Source organism: Aegilops tauschii, chromosome 6 (genome assembly GCF_002575655.3).
Source record: "Aegilops tauschii subsp. strangulata cultivar AL8/78 chromosome 6, Aet v6.0, whole genome shotgun sequence".
NCBI lineage: Eukaryota > Viridiplantae > Streptophyta > Magnoliopsida > Poales > Poaceae > Aegilops > Aegilops tauschii.
In genome coordinates this window covers 472,008,204-472,027,063 of record NC_053040.3, presented here as the reverse complement: position 1 = coordinate 472,027,063, position 18,860 = coordinate 472,008,204, and positions in this window count along the sequence as shown.

Here is an 18,860-nt window from a genome sequence, read left to right as displayed (position 1 = left end):
AACTTGAAAACTTCAATCACACAAAACTCAACAAAACCTTTGTGAGATCCGTTAGTATAAGAAAACAAACTACTACTATAAGTATTGTATCATATTTTGTTTTTCTATTATATCTAATGTATTCCAACTTTTCTATGGCAAAAACTCATCAAGGAAAACCATAGAGCCATCAAAATAAGCACACAACACAAAGAAAACAGAATCTGTCAAAACTTCTACCAAATTTGGTTGACCAGGGTAATTTGTATATTATTCTTCTGCAAAAATAATCAGGGCAAAAGCACTTTTCTGTGATTTATGAAAATTATTTTCGTGAGCGCAAAGTTTCTGTCTCTTTCAGCAAGATCAAACAACTATCACCCAAGAAGATCCTAAAGGCTTTACTTGGCACAAACACTAATTATAACACAAAAAACACAATCATAACAGTAGCATAATTGTGTTAACACTCAAGAACAGAAAGCAAAAAGCAAAAATAAAATTTATTCATTGGGTTGCCTCCCAACAAGCGCTATAGTTTTACGCCCCTAGCTAGGCATAAGATTTCAACGATGCTCACACAAAAGATAAGAATTGAGACACAAAGAGAGCATCATGAAACATATGACAAACACATTTAAGTCTAACATACTTCCTATGCATAGGAATTTTATAAGCAAACAAATTTTCAAGACAAGAAACATCTAACATATGCAAAGAAGAGGAATAATACATTGACGATCTCAACATAACGAGAAGTAATTTAGTAACATGAAAATTTCTACAACAGTATTTTCCGCTCTCATAATAATTGCATGTAGGATCATAATCCAATTCAACAATATAACTATCACATAAAATATTCTCTTCATGATCCACATGCATGCAAAGTTGACACTCTTCCAAAATAGTGGGATTATCATCAAATAAAGTCATGACCTCTCCAAGCCCACTTTTATCAGAAATTTCATAAGGTTGGACACTCTCAAAATAAGTGGGATTATTTTTAGCTAAAGTTGACACTCTTCCAAACCCACTTACAATATTATCACAAACATATTCATCATGAGGCTTAAATAATTTTTCAAGATCATAAGAAGAATCACCCCAGTCATGATCATTGCAACAAGTGGTGAACATATAAAAATTAGCATCCCCAAGCTTGGGGTTTTGCATATTATTAGCACAATTGACATTAATAGAATTATAGTAAGATCATTGCAATCGTGCTTTTCATTCAAGGAGCTATCATCAATCACTTCATAAATTTCTTCATCATAATTTTCAGATTCATGAATCTCAAGAAAAACTTCATAAAGATAATCTAGTGCACTCAATTCACTAGCAATTGGTTCATCATAATTGGATCTTTTGAAAAAGATTAGAAAGTGGGTGAGGATCCATAACAATATATTTTTAGCAAGCAAAGATGCAAGCAAATAGAAGGCACATAGCAACACAAGCAAACATGAGATCTGACGAGAAAAAGGCAAACAAAAGAGGGCGAATAAAATGGCAAATTTTTGTGAAGTGGCGGAGAGGAAAACGAGAGGAAAATGGCAAATAATGTAAATTTCAAGGAGATGAGATTTGTGATTAGGAACCTGGTTATGTTGAAGATCTTCCCCGGCAACGGAGCCAGAAAATTCCTTTTGATGTCGCTTGAAGCTACGTCGGTATTTCCCCAAAGAGGAAGGGATGATGCAGCACAACGGCGGTAGGTATTTCCCTCAGAAATGAAACCAAGGTTATCGAACCAGTAGGAGAACCAAGCAACACAACATAAACAACCCCTGCACACAAATAACAACACCTCGCAACCCGACGTGTTAAAGGGGTTGTCAATCCCTTTCAGGGTACGGTGCCAGAAATTGCGTGTTGATGCGAGAAAGTTGTAATAGATTGAAATAATAGATCGCAAATAAAATGAAGTGCAGCAAAGTATTTTTGTATTTTTGGTTTAATAGATCTGAATAAAAATGCAAAGGAAAATAGATCGCAAAGCAAATATATGAAAAAGAAGACCCGGGGGCCGTAGGTTTCACTAGTGGCTTCTCTCGAGAAAGATAGCAAACGGTGGGTAAACAAATTACTGTTGGGCAATTAATAGAACTTCAAATAATTATGACGTTATCCAGACAATGATCATTACATAGGCATCACGTCCAAGATTAGTAGACCAACTCCTGCCTGCATCTACTACTATTACTCCAGACATCGACCGCTATCCAGCATGCATCTAGTGTATTAAGTTTATGGAAAAACGGAGTAATGCAATAAGAATGATGACATGACATAGACAAGATCCATTTATCAATGGCGGTAGATATAGATCCCGTCTTTTTACCCTTAGTAGCAACGATACATACGTGTCGGTTCCCTTTCTGTCATTGGGATCAAGCACCGTAAGATCGAACCCACTACCGGGCACCTCTTCCCATTGCAAGATAAATAGATCAAGTTGGCCAAACAAAACCCAAATATCGGAGAAGAAATATGAGGCTATAAGAGATCATGCATATAAGAGATCAAAGAAACTCAAATAACTTTCATGGATATAAAAAGATAAAACTGATCATAAACTCGAAGTTCATCAGATCCCAACAAACACACCGCAAAAGAGTTACATCATATGGATCTCCAAGAGACCATTGTATTGAGAATTCAGTGAGAGAGAGAAAGCCATCTAGCTACTAACTACGGACCCAAAGGTCTACAAAGAACTACTCACGCATCATCGGAGAGGCACCAATGGAAGTGGTGAACCCCTCCGTGATGGTGTCTAGATTGGATCTGGTGGTTCTGGACTCTGCGGCCGCTGGATGAATATTTCGTCGACACTTCTAGGGTTCTAGGATTTTTGGGGTATTTATAGAGCAAAGAGGCGGTCCTGGGGGCACCTGAGGTGGGCACAACCCACCAGGGCGCAACTAGGGCCCATTGCCTTCCTTCTGGCCCATAAAAAATCATCGTGGAGTTATGTTCCGTTTGATATTGATTTCATGCGATGTAAAAACATGGAAAAAAAACAACAACTGGCACTTGGCACTATGTCAATAGGTTAGTACCAAAAAATGATATAAAATGACTATAAAATGATTATAAAACATCCAAGATCGATAAATAAACAGCATGGAACAATCAAAAAAAAAGATACGTTGGAGACGTATCAGTTACGCTAGTGGACATTCTTGACACTGATTGCTTGCATGATGTTGATCCACCTATTGCCATGCTTTATGCTAGTGCGACTTTCCCATGCGATGATTTACCCATTTATGATGAGTTTGATGATTTTCATGTGGAGTCTATTAGTTGTGATGCCATGTTGCATAGGATTTCTTGTGATAGTTCTCTTGGTAACATCATATTTGACAACCCGCTTGACTTGTCATATGTTATGCATGATATCAATCATATGTCATATTTGCAATCTCATCGTAGTGACTATGCATATGCCATTAAGATGAACCCAATTTGCACTTATGGCATAGATGACAAGCCCATGGTTATTGGCATTTGTTTCTCTTGTGATGATATTGACATGCTACCTTTGCATCATTTATCTCATATGACATGCCACGACCACCTAGCTTCGGATATGCATTATTTTGGATGTTGTCCATTTTTTCCATATGATGTTTCTGATATTGCTCATGAGGAGACCCCCATAGTTTCCTCATACATGTTGGGAGATTTTGATCAATCCCATCCATTGCATAATCCCAATAATTATGCTCACAATATGCTCCTCATGAACGAAAATGATATAAATGATATTGATGTGACATATACTTGTATACTCAATTTGTGTCCCCATCGTGTTATACACAATAACTATTCTTTCATGATGGATGACATGTTCTTATACCATGCATCAAATTTCTTTGAGCGATGCTTATCCTATGCTAACTCACACGTGCACATACACATCATGATGGATGATGTGTACATTTACCAAGCACACACTTTCTTTGGTTTGTGTCTCTTTTGTGTAGGTACCCATGAATACTTGTCAACCTCACAATCCCATGAGTTGACAAAATAAGCTCTAGAGAGCAATGATGATTTGGGATCCCGTGGATTCGTTTTCACACCATTTCCATTGCGTAATGACTTCGCGCATTTCTTCTACATGGCCCTCACATGGTTATGGGTTGTTGTCCATTACATATTCTATGCCCATCTTGCCATGTTCACTTTGCATGATATGCTCATTCCTATGCCTTTGCCATGCATTTGTGACCCATGCTTTGCATTACACATGATGATTGATTCTCGTAATTGTATGTGTATTTGCAAGCTTGGTCGAGATATTTCTTGTTATTGCCATGTTTCATTTATGACCCATTCCTATGATGATACTATGATCTTGCTTTGTATTCGTGCTTGCGGTATGTCATGTGCATTGCCTATACCTACTATTTTCTCAAATGACATGATTGCCATGATTTCCCCTGGTGTGTTGCATCTTCGCTCCACTAGTTTACATGACATGATTGATATGCTTGCTTATGTTGCATCACCAATGATTCATACTTGCTTGTTTCATACGGTTGATGACAACCATCTACATGCTTTGCATATGATTGCTATCGCTTCTTGTCATATGTCTCCATATGTTGCCTCTCTCATGCTAGATGATTTGCCATGCATTGAGTGCAACAATGCTTTTAATCTTGCTTATGAGAATGCCCCCATAGCATTCTCGCATATATTTGGAGATTTTGACATATTTGTTGTGAAGCATGCATGCTGGTTTACTTCTTCGCACCATACACCGAGTGCCATGAATATCGCCATTGTTGCATCATATTATTCGTGCACTTGTGCTTCTAATGGTTATGTGCAAAAGAAGAGAACCATCATGATGGATGAATGTGTTTATCTACCATGCACATCCGTTATTTGCTTTCTTTTGTGCATGTGTAGGATACTTCGACTTGGTGTCAACTTCCACTTCCCATGAGTTGACCATTCGAGCTCTTGAGAGTGAACCACTTGCGACCGACTCGCTTCTACATCACACTTGCTTGTGCTTCGGCCTTGTGAAGGACGCACGAGGACATGCTTTCAAGGTGATACCATTCTCTTTTGAGAACCCTCAAACTATGAGCATGAATATTGTGGATCCTACTTCATGTGTTGCTTGCACCTTGACATATTGCACACATGCTAGAGATCTTGCTTCGACTTATCATTTCCACATTGCCATGCCCCATGACATATATACCTTGTGTGTTGCATCTGATTCTTGGATTACTTGCTCCTATAATATGCTTGGTTGCAAAAATATCATCACTTCATATATGCCATGCCCAATTGATCGCTACATGCCTGACTTGATTGCCACACACATGATGAAAAATTGCCCTTTCTATTGTGTTGAGTGCCACACTATCTTCACTACACCCTATGCCCGTTATGCTTGGATTGTCTTGCACTTGACCCATGTGTTTAGACACTTCATTTATTTTGGTGTTGTGAATGATTCTTATGCGTACCATCGACCATTTGTCGAGCGCTTTATGCATGATTGCTATGACCATGAGGTAGATGCTTATTCTCTTGTCACACACATTTGCATCACTACCTCATATTTACATGCTTGTTTCCATGATGACCTTGATTGTGCTCAATTCATATGCTTACATGCCAGGTCACAATCCTTTGTCACACCTTATGTTATGCATGACGACAACACTTGTTCGGTGAATCACCACTTGAATGCCTGGTTGTGCACTAACGCTAACCACATTTGTTTTTCAAAGTGCTTGTTGTCCTTAATGCTTTTGAAGGAACCACACGACGGTGCAACATTCAAGAGGATGAGTACTTGGTGTTCTTCCACTCCTACACGGCGAAGCCATCTCTTTCCCATGGTGATTTGGTTTTTGATCCGAGGTCGGATCTGAAGGAAATATGCCCTAGAGGCAATTATAAAGTTGTTATTTATATTTCCTTATATCATGATAAATGTTTATTATTCATGCTAGAATTGTATTAACTGGAAACTTGATACATGTGTGGATACATAGACAAAACACAGTGTCCCTAGTATGCCTCTACTAGACTAGCTCGTTAATCAAAGATGGTTAAGTTTCCTAACCATAGACATGTGTTGTCATTTGATGAACGGGATCACATAATTAGGAGAATGATGTGATGGACAAGACCCATCCGTTAGCTTAGCATAATGATCGTTAAGTTTTATTGCTATTGCTTTCTTCATGACTTATACATATTTCTTTGACTATGAGATTATGCAACTCCCGAATACCGGAGGAATACCTTGTGTGCTATCAAACGTCACAACATAACTGGGTGATTATAAAGATGCTCTACAGGTATCTCCGAAGGTGTTTGTTGGGTTGGCATAGATCGAGATTAGGATTTGTCACTCCGAGTATCGGAGAGGTATCTCTGGGCCCTCTTGGTAATGCACATCATGATAAGCCTTGCAAGCAATGTGACTAATGAGTTAGTTACTGGATGATGCATTACGAAACGAGTAAAGAGACTTGCCAGTAATGAGATTGAAGTAGGTATGAAGATACCGACGATCGAATCTCGGGCAAGTAACATACCGATGACAAAGGGAATGACGTATGTTGTCATTACAGTTTGACCGATAAATATCTTTGTAGAATATGTAGGAACCAATATGAGCATCCAGGTTCCGCTATTGGTTATTGACCGGAGAGGTGTCTCAGTCATGTCTACATAGTTCTCGAACCCATAGGGTCTGCACGCTTAACGTTTGATGACGAATTGTATTATATGAGTTATGTGATTTGGTGACCGAATGTTGTTCGGAGTCCTGGATGAGATCATGGACATGACGAGGAGTCTCAAAATGGTCGAGAGATAAAGATTGATATATTGGATGATAGTATTCGGACACCAGAAGTGTTTTGGATTGTATCGGGTACATATCGGAGTACCGGGAGGGTTACCGGAACCCCCCCCCCCCCGGGGGGGGAGATATGGGACATGTGGGCCATAGGAGGGAGGCACACCATCCCACAAAGGGGTGGCGCGCCCCCCACAAGGGAGGAGTCCGAATTGGACTAGGGGAGGAGCGGCGCCCCCCTTCCTTCTCCCTCTCTCTCTCCTTCCCCCTTTCCCCCTCCGGTAAAAGGAAAGGGGGGCCGAATCCTACTAGGAGCCCAAGTAGGACTCCTCCTACTTGGGGCGCGCCTAGGGCCGGCCTCCTCCCCCTCCCTCCTTTATATACATGGGGAGGGGGCGCCAAGAACACACATCAATTGTTCCAAGCCGTGTGCGGCGCCCCCTCCACAGTTTAAACCTCCAGTCGTATTCACGTAGTGCTTAGGCGAAGCCCTGCGCGTATCACTTCACCATCACCGTCACCACGCCTTCGTCCTGACGAAACTCTCCCTCGACACTTTGCTAGATCAAGAGTTCGAGGGACGTCATCAAGCTGAACATGTGGAGAACTTAAAGGTGCCGTACGTTCGGTACTTGATCGGTCGGAACGAGAAGAAGTTCGACTACATCAACTACGTTGTCAAACGCTTCCGCTTTCGGTCTACGAGGGTAAGTGGACACACTCTCCCCCTCTCATTGCTATGCATCTCCTAGATAGATCTTGCGTGAGTGTAGGATTTTTTTTTGAAATTTCATGCTATGTTCCCTAACAGTGGCATCCGAGCCAGGTCTATGCATAGATGATATGCACGAGTAGAACACAAAGAGTTGTGGGCGGTGATAGTCATACTGCTTACCACCAACGTCTTATTTTTGATTCAGCGGTATTGTTGGATGAAGCAGCCCAGACCAACCTTACATCACCACGTTCATGAGACCGGTTCCACCGACAGACATGCAACTTGTTTTGCATAAAGGTGGCTAGCGGGTGTCTGTTTCTCCAACTTTAGGATAATCGAATTTGACTACAGCTGGTCCTTGTTGAAGGTTAAAACAGCAAACCTGACGAAACACCATTGTGGTTTTGATGCGTAGGTAAGAACGGTTCTTACAAGAAGCCCGTAGCAGCCACGTAAAACTTGCAACAACAAAGTAGAGGAAGTCTAACTTGTTTTTGCAGGGCATGTTGTGATGTGATATGGTCAAGACATGATGTGATATACGTTTTTGTATGAGATGATCATGTTTTGTAGAAGTTACCGCCAACTGGAAGGAGCCTTATGGTTGTCGCTTTATTGTATGAAATGCAATCGCCATGTAATTGCTTTAATTTATCACTATGCGTTAGCGATAGTTGTAGAAGCAATAGTTGGCGAGACGACAACGACGCGGCCATGGAGATCAAGGTGTCAAGCCGGTGACGATGGAAATCATGACGGTGCTTTGGAGATGGAGATCAAAGGCACAATATGATGATGGCCATATCATTTCACATATATTGATTGCATGTGATGTTTATCTTATATGCATCTTATTTTGCTTAGTACGACATGATAACCCACAAGTATAGGGGATCGCAACAGTTTTCGAGGGTAGAGTATTCAACCCAAATTTATTGATTCGACACAAGGGGAGCCAAAGAATATTCTCAAGTATTAGCAGTTGAGTTGTCAATTCAACCACACCTGGATAACTTAGTATCTGCAGCAAAGTATTTAGTAGCAAAGTAATATGATAGTAGTGGTAACGGTAACAAAAGTAACGGCAGCAAAAGTAATATTTTTGGTGTTTTGTAGTGATTGTAACAGTAGCAACGAGAAAAGTAAATAAGCGGAGAACAATATGTGAAAAGCTCGTAGGCATTGGATCGGTGATGGAGAATTATGCCGGATGCGGTTCATCATGTAACAATCATAACATAGGGTGACACAGAACTAGCTCCAATTCATCAATGTAATGTAGGCATGTATTCCGAATATAGTCATACATGCTTATGGAAAAGAACTTGCATGACATCTTTTGTCCTACCCTCCCGTAGCAGCGGGGTCCTAATGGAAACTAAGGGATATTAAGGCCTCCTTTTAATAGAGTACCGGAACAAAGCATTAGCACATAGTGAATACATGAACTCCTCAAACTATGGTCATCACCGGGAGTGGTCCCGATTATTGTCACTTCGGGGTTGCCGGATGATAACACATAGTAGGTGACTATAGACTTGCAAGATAGGATCAAGAACACACATATATTCATGAAAACATAATAGGTTCAGATCTGAAATCATGGCACTCGGGCCCTAGTGACAAGCATTAATCATAGCAAAGTCATAGCAACATCAATCTCGGAACATAGTGGATACTAGGGATCAAACCCTAACAAAACTAACTCGATTACATGATAGATCTCATCCAACCCATCACCGTCCAGCAAGCCTACGATGGAATTACTCACGCACGGCGGTGAGCATCATGAAATTGGTGATGGAGGATAGTTGATGATGACGACGGCGACGGATTCCCCTCTCCGGAGCCACGAACGGACTCCAGATCAGCCCTCCCGAGAGGTTTTTAGGGCTTGGCTGCGGCTCTGTATCGTAAAACGCGATGAATCCTTCTCTCTTATTTTTTTCTCCCCGGAAGAAAATATATAGAGTTGGAGTTGAGGTCGGAGGAGCTCCAGGGGGCCCACGAGGTAGGGGGGCGCGCCCTAGGGGGGGCGCCCCCACCCTCGTGGCTAGGGTGTGGGCCCCCTGGTCTTCATCTTTTGCAAGGATTTTTTATTATTTCCAAATAGACGTTCCGTGGAGTTTCAGGTCATTCCGAGAACTTTTGTTTCTGCACATAAATAACACCATGGAAAGTCTGCTGAAAACAGCGTCAGTTCGGGTTAGTTCCATTCAAATCATGCAAGTTAGAGTCCAAAACAAGGGCAAAAGTGTTTGGAAAAGTAGATACGACGGAGACATATCACGACGGTAGCATTATAAGATAATCCCTCACTAAATATTTCAAGGTATAAGTGTTCTCCCTGAGTATGCACCGTTGCAACAGTTCGTCGTGCCAAGACACCACATGATGATCAGGTGTGATAAGATCTACGTTCACATACAACGGGTGCAAGACAGTTTTGCACGTGTGGAATACTCGGGTTAAACTTGACGAGCCTAGCATGTACAGACATGGCCTCAGAACACTGGAGACCGAAAGGTCGAACGTGAATCATATAGTAGATATGATCAACATAGAGATGTTCACCATTGAAAACTACTCCATCTCACGTGATGATCGGACATGGTTTAGTTGATATGGATCACGTGATCATTTAGATGACTCGAGGGATGTCTATCTAAGTGGGAGTTCTTAAGTAATATGATTAATTGAACTTAATTTATCATTGAACTTAGTCATGATAGTTTTTGCATATCTATGTTGTAGATCTATGGCCCGTGCTCCCGTTCCCTTGAATTTTAATGCGTTCCTAGAGAAAGCTAAGTTGAAAGATGATGGTAGCAACTACATGGACTGGGTCCGTAACTTGAGGATTATCCTCATTGCTGCACATAAGAATTATGTCCTTGATGCACCGCTAGGTGACAAGCCCCCTCCCGCTAATGTAGAAGTTTGAACGTCTGGCAGACGTGGTCTGATGATTACTCTATAGTTCAGTGTGCCATGCTCTACGGCTTAGAATCGGAACTTCAAAGACGTTTTGAACGTCATGGACCATATGAGATGTTCCAGGAATTGAAGTTAATATTTCAAGCAAATGCCTGAGTTGAGAGATATGAAGTCTCCAACAAGTTCTATAGCTGCAAGATGGAGGAGAACATTTCTATCAGTGAACACATACTCAGAATGTCTGGGTACCATAACCACTTGACTCAGCTGGGAGTTATTCTTCTAGATTATAGTGTTATTGACAGGGTTCTTCAATCACTGCCACCAAGCTACAAAGGCTTTGTGATGAACTATAATACACAAGGGATGGATAAGACAATTCCCGAGCTCTTCGCTATGCTCAAAGCTATGGAGGTAGAAATCAAGAAAGATCATCAAGTGTTGATGGTTAACAAGACCACTAGTTTCAAGAAAAAGGGCAAGGGAAAGAAGGGGAACTTCAAGAAGAATGGCAAGCAAGTTGTCACTCTCGGGAAGAAGCCCAAGTCTGGACCCAAGCCTGAAACTGAGTGCTTCTACTGCAAAAGGGACCACTGGAAGCGGAATTGCCCCAAGTATTTGGCGGATAAGAAGGATGTCAAGATGAACAAAGGTATATTTGATATACATGTTATTGATGTGTACCTTACTAATGCTCGTAGTAGCGCTAGTATTTGATACTGGTTTTGTTGCTCATATTTGCAACTCGAAACAAGGGCTATAAATTAAGCGAAGATTGGCTAAGGACGGGGTGACGATGCGCGTCGGGAATGGTTCCAAGGTCGATGTGATCGTCGTTGGCATGCTACCTCTACATCTACCTTCGGGATTAGTTTTAGACCTGAATAATTGTTATTTGGTGCCAGCGTTAAGCATGAACATTATGTCTGGATCTTGTTTGATGCCAGACGGTTATTCGTTTAAATCAGAGAATAATGGTTGTTCTATTTACATGAGTAATATCTTTATTGGTCATGCACCCTTGAAGAGTGGTCTATTTTTGTTGAATCTCGATTGTGGTGATACACATATTCATAATATTGATGCCAAAAGATGCAAAGTTTATTTGTGGCACTGCCGTTTAGGTCATATTTGTGTAAAGCGCAAGAAGAAACTCCATGCAGATGGACTTTTGGAATCACTTGATTATGAATCATTTGATACTTGCGAACCATGCCTCATGGGCAAGATGACTAAGACTCCGTTCTCTAGAACAATGGAGCGAGTCACTGACTTATTGGAAATAATACATACCGATGTATGCGGTCCAATGAGTGTTGAGGCTCACGGCGGGTATGTTATTTTCTGACCTTCACAGATGATTTAAGAAGGCATGGGTATATCTACTTAATGAAACACAAGTCTGAAACATTTGAAAAGTTCAAAGAATTTCAAAGTGAAGTGGAGAATCATTGTAACAAGAAAATAAAGTTTCTACGATCTGATGGCGGAGGCGAATATTTGAATTACGAGTTTGGCCTTCATTTAAAACAATGTGGAATAGGTTCACAACTCACGCCACCTGGAACACCACAGCGTAATGGTGTGTCCGAACGTCGTAACCGTACTTTATTAGATATGGTGTGATCTATGATGTCTCTTACCGATTTACCACTATCGTTTTGGGGTTATGCATTATAGACAGCTACATTCACGTTAAATAGGGCACCATCTAAATCCGTTGAGACGACACCGTATGAGCTGTGGTTTGGCAAGAAACCTAAGCTATCGTTTCTTAAAGTTTGGGGTTGTGATGCTTATGTGAAAAAGCTTCAGCCTGATAAGCTCGAACCCAAATCAGAGAAGTGCGTCTCCATAGGATACCCAAAAGAAACTGTTGGGTACACCTTCTATCACAGATCCGAAGGCAAGATCTTTGTTGCTAAGAATGGATCCTTTCTAGAGAAGGAGTTTCTCTCGAAAGAAGTGAGTGGGAGGAAAGTAGAACTTGATGAGGTAATTGAACCTTCTCTCGAATTGGAAAGTGGCTCATCACAGAAAACCGTTCCCGTGATGCCTACACCAACTAGTGAGGAAGCTAATGATGATGATCATGAAACTTCAGATCAAGTTACTACCGAACCTCGTAGCTCAACTAGAGTGCGATCCGCACCAGAGTGATACGGTAATCCTATTCTGGAAGCCATGTTACTAGACCATGACGAACCTACGAACTATGAGGAAGCGATGATGATCCCAGATTCCGCGAAATGGCTTGAGGCCATGAAATCTGAGATGGGATCCATGTATGAGAACAAAGTATGGACTTTGGTTGACTTGCCCGATGATCGGCAAGCCATAGAGAATAAATGGATCTTCAAGAAGAAGACTGATGCTGATGGTAATGTTACTGTGTACAAAGCTCGACTTGTTGCGAAAGGTTTTCAACAAGTTCAAGGACTTGACTACGATGAGACTTTCTCACCCGTAGCGATGTCTGTCCGAATCATGTTAGCAATTGCCACAGTTTATGATTATGAAATCTGGCAAATGGACGTCAAAAATGCATTCCTTAATGGATATCTTAAAAAAGAGTTGTATATGGTGCAACCGGAAGGTTTTGTCGATCCTAAAGGTGCTAACAAAGTGTGCAAGCTCCAGCGATCCATTTATGGACTGGTGCAAGCATCTCGGAGTTGGAATATACGCTTTGATGGGGTGATCAAATCATATGGTTTTATACAGACTTTTGGAGAAGCATGTATTTACAAGAAAGTGAGTGGGAGCTCTGTAGCATTTCAAATATTATATGTGGATGACATATTGTTGATTTGAAATGACATAGAATTTCTGGATAGCATAAAAGGATACTTGAATAAGAGTTTTTTAATGAAGGACCTCGGTGAAGCTGCTTATATATTGGGCGTCAAGATCTATAGAAATAGATCTAGACGCTTAATTGGACTTGCACAAAGCACATACCTTGATAAAGTTTTGAAGAATTTCAAAATGGATCAGTCAAAGAAAGGGTTCTTGCCTGTGTTACAAGGTGTGAAGTTTGAGTCAGACTCAATGCCCGACCACTGCAGAAGATAGAGAGAAAATGAAAGTCGTTCCCTATGCCTCAGCCATAGGTTCTATCATGTATGCAATGTCGTGTACTAGACATGATTCGTGCCTTGCTATAATTCTAGCAGGGAGGTACCAAAGTAATCCAGGAGTGGATCACTTGACAGCGGTCAAGAATATCCTGAAGTACCTAAAAAGGAATAAGGATATGTTTCTCGTTTATGGAGGTGACAAAGAGCTCATCGTAAATGGTTACGTCGATGCTAGCTTTGACACTGTTCTGGATGACTCTAAGTCACAAACCGGATATGTTTTATATTGAATGGTGGAGCTGTCAGTTGGTGCAGTTCCAAGCAAAGCATCGTGGCGGGATCTACGTGTGAAGCGGAGTAAATAGCTGCTTCGGAAGCAGCGAATGAAGGAGTTCATATCCGATCTAGGTGTAATACCTAGTGCATCGGGTCAATGAAAATCTTTTGTGACAATACTATAGCAATTGCCTTGGCGAAGGAATCCAGATTTCACAAGAGAACCAAACACATCAAACGACGCTTCAACTCCATCTGTGATCAAGTCAAGGTGCGAGACATAGAGATTTGTAAAATACATACGGATCTGAATGTGTCAGACCCGTTGACTAAGCCTCTTCCATGAGCAAAACATGATCAGCACCAAGACTCCGTGGGTGTAAGAATCATTACAATGTAATCTAGATTATTGACTCTAGTGCAAGTGGGAGACTGAAGGAAATATGCCCTAGAGGCAATAATAAAGTTGTTATTTATGTTTCCTTATATCATGATAAATGTTTATTATTCATGCTAGAATTGTATTAACCGGAAACTTGGTACATGTGTGGATACATAGACAAAACACAGTGTCCCTAGTATGCCTCTAATAGACTAGCTCGTTAATCAAAGATGGTTAAGTTTACTAACCATAGACATGTGTTGTCATTTGATGAAAGGGATCACATCATTAGGAGAATGATGTGATGGAAAGACCCATTCGTTAGCTTAGCATAATGATCGTTAAGTTTTATTGCTACTGCTTTCTTCATGAATTGTACATATTTCTTTGACTATGAGATTATGCAACTCCTGAATATCGGAGGAATACCTTGTGTGCTATCAAACGTTACAACGTAACTGGGTGATTATAAATATGCTCTACGGGTATCTCCGAAGGTGTTTGTTGGGTTGGCATAGATCGAGATTAAGATTTGTCACTCCGAGTATCGGAGAGGTATCTCTGGGCCCTCTCGGTAATGCACATCATGATAAGCCTTGCAAGCAATGTGACTAATGAGTTAGTTGCGGGATGATGCATTACGGAACGAGTAAAGAGACTTTCCAGTAACGAGATTGCACTAGGTATGAAGATACCAACGATCGAATCTCGGGCAAGTAACATACCGATGACAAAGGGAATGATGCATGTTGTCATTGACCAATAAAGATCTTCGTAGAATATGTAGGAACCAATATGAGCATCCAGGTTTCGTTATTGGTTATTGACCGGAGAGGTGTCTCGGTCATGTTTACATAGTTCTCGAACCCGTAGGGTCCGCACACTTAACGTTCGATGACGATTTGTATTATATGAGTTATGTGATTTGGTGACCGAATGTTGTTCGAAGTCCCGGATGAGATCAGGGACATGACGAGGAGTCTAGAAATGGTCAAAAGGTAAATATTGATATATTGGATGATAGTATTCGGACACTGGAAGTGTTTCGGATTGTATCGGGTACATATCGGAGTACCGGGAGGGGTTGCCGGAACCGCCCGGGGGAAGATATGGGCCATAAGGGCCATAGGAGGGAGGCACACCAGCCCACAAAGGGGTGGCGCGCCCCCCACAAGGGAGGAGTCCGAATTGTAGTAGGGAAGGGGGCGGCGCCCCCTTTCCATCTCCCTCACTCTCTCCTTCCCCCTTTGCCCCTCCGGTAAAAGGAAAGGGGGGGGCGAATCCTACTAGGAGCCCAAGTAGGACTCCTCCTACTTGGGGCGCGCCTAGGGCCGGCCTCCTCCCCTCCCTCCTTTATATACGTGGGGAGGGGAGCATAGAACACATATCAATTGTTCCAAGCCGTGTGCGGCACCCCCATCCACAGTTTACACCTCCAGTCATATTCACGTAGTGCTTAGGCGAAGCCCTGCGCGGATCACTTCACCATCATTGTCACCACGCCGTCGTGCTGACGAAACTCCCTCGACACTTTGCTAGATCAAGAGTTCGAGGGACGTCATCGAGCTGAACGTGTGCAGAACTCGGAGGTGCCGTACGTTCGGTACTGGATTGGTCAAAACAAGAAGTTCGACTACATCAGCTGCGTTGTCAAACGCTTCCGCTTTCGGTCTATGAGGGTACGTGGACACACTCTCCCCCTCTCATCTCCTAGATAGATCTTGCGTGAGCGTAGGATTTTTTTTGAAATTGCATGCTACGTTCCCTAACAGGATCTTTCCCACGGGGGAGGGGATGGTGCGGAGCATCCTACGGTCATCTCCATGTACACCTTCATAGCACCTCAAGCCCCAAGTGGACCTACCGGACTTAAGGTGAACCCGCTCCTCTTCGAGATTTACATGAATATCCATTGGACTTGGTTGCCACCTCACCATGGAACATTGTGCATCATTAGGTGCGAGGGCAACCTCCACCAAGTAGCTAGGAAGCTTCCCGGAGGCCAAGGAGAAGGACCCCAAGACCTAAGAGCTGTCCGAAAGTGTCAAGATGAAGAAAAGGAAGCGTGCAGAAATTGCACTACCGGACAGTCTGGTCCCCATAGCGAACAGTCCGGTCACACCAAAATTGCACTACCGGACAGTCCGGTGGCACCCGAAAATGCACCTGGACACACCGGACTGTCCGGTCCTTACCACCGGACTATCCGGTCCGCCCAGTTTCGCTACGAATTGAGCTAAAATGCCCATGTAACCACCGAGGCCCATACCCCTTTGCCCCTAGACTATATATTCCATGCTCCTCTCAGTTTTTAGGGTAAGCTAAGATTAGAACTACACATTGGAGCTTAGCTCATGTACCTCCCCTTGTGGGATTCCTCTTGAGGGAGAAGACTCCATTGGAGTTCAAGGCCTCCATTGTAGAAGATCCTTAGGGATTCAAGACCCCCTTGTGGGAAGGATCTATCTAGATCATCAAGACCTCATCTCCTTCATAGGATTTGGGATGAACTTTACCATGTATCTTGTTTCCCTTTGATTGTTCTTGTACCTTGTGAATCTCATGTGTTTGTGAGTCTAGTGAATGTGTGATTGGACTTGTTCTTGAGTGTTCCTCTTGTGATTTACCCTCTTGTTCTTCGCGTTCTTCGTGGATTCCCCTCCAATTCGTGAAAGATCTCCACTTATGGTCTCCACCCTACAACACTTCCTCTACCTCCCTTTGCCACTCTTGTTTCACTACAGTCTGGTTTAGATGTTCCTTCAGCTGGAGCATACAAATTCCTATAACTTTCAAATAGATCATCAAGACAAGTTTTAACCGCTACCCAAACTAGATGTCCTCTTTCTTGTCCAAATATGACATCAATGACAACATTTGTGTACAAAGATAACTTGTATCTTGGATCAAGAGCGGCAACAATAAAAATCAGCAAGTTAATATTTTCCTTCTCCTAGTCCTTTCCTTTTCCCTTACCCTTGCTCCTCTTCTCAGTTTCCTTGTCATTCTGTACTTCCTTGTTGTTTGTGTGCCAAAGTCCCCAAGACTTGTCAAACTTTTCTTTCATTCTATGCCCCATGTCAACTTGCAAACTGCCATCACTACTCAACCACTTTTGAATCAACAAATGAACTTCCCCGATCTCATCAAAGTACGTATTGGAAGTGACATTGAGAGTAGAAGACACACGCTTAGTAAGATCATAGAAACGCTCAAGAAATTCTTCCATCTTCTTTGAATTCCCCAATCCGTTTCTTCGGGGCAACCAAACCCATCATTCTCCTCGGATAGATTATACTTGTATGTGAAATCCTCTTCAGCTAACCTCATGAACACCTTCTCATAAACAGATTGCAAAAGAGAACAAAGAAAGCCACACCATCTCACACTTACAAGAGCAGAGCAGCCCAGTCATGTATAACCGATGTATTTCAAGAGTAGAGCAGAGCAGACACATCTATAATCCATATATGGAGATACCACTGTTACTTAAATCACTCAAACTTGCCATCTCAAATTACTAATGGAGGCTCAATGGTCTGCACTGCAGCCCGAAGCCCGAATACTACAAGAACAGTCAGCAGCATCACTCGAATCACTTAAATCACTGGAATTTAGCAACATCACAACTCAAAAAAAATTCTTCTACAAAAGCAGAAGCATAAAATAGGCATATAGCAGTAGCAGCACACCGTTTTATTCTACAACAGTAGCTCAAATTTGTCATTGCACAAAGGCACAAACCACAACAGCAACTCAGTTGGTGGCGTGGGCATATAGCAGTAGCAGGTAGCAGCACAAAGTTTTGTTTAGTAGCATTTCAGTAGAAAGAGGAAGGGAGGGAGCGAGGAAGAGGCATGCTTTACATTGCGTGATGATGGCTGTTGGTGGATGGCCTCGGTCCGTTGGCTATTCAGTTGGTGGCGTCGGCGGAAAACAATGAGCGGGTGAAGTCCTGCGGGGAAGTGGAGTCGCGTCCGGGAGGCGTCGCCGTCGAGTCGCATCGGTCATCGGGGAGGATGAGAACCAGTGACGACGGAGTCACTACTCAACAGCAGGCAGTAGTAGATGGGGAGTTGGAGACGATAGCAAGTGGAGCAGATGAGGGCCGAGTTTGAGAATAGGGTTTAGGGTTTCCCGTGGGGCAAAGCCTAGTTTGAGAATAGGGTTTAGGGTTTCCCGTGGGGCAAAGCCTCTCCACGTCTTTCTATATATAACAATCAGCATATACAATTACATACGTACAAAGTACGTGTACACGACATTCTAGACCTATTTTAACACTCCCCCTCAATCTAAACTTCTACTCTGTACAAGGTTTAGATTGGTACTATAACGGTCTAGCATTTGTCTGGTGGCTGGTTTAGTAAACACATCAGCCAGCTGATCGTTAGAAGAAATGAACCTGACTTCAAGAGCTCTAGAAGCAACATGCTCGCGCACAAAGTGGAAATCAATCTCGATGTGCTTGGTACGTGCATGGAAAACTGGGTTGGTAGTCATGTGTCCCCTAAGTTATCACACCAGAGAACCGGAACACGCTGCTGAGACACTCCAAGCTCTTTGAGTAGTGACTCTACCCAGATGGCTTCAGCAGCCCCATTCGCCAAGGCTTTGTACTTGGCCTCTGTGCTC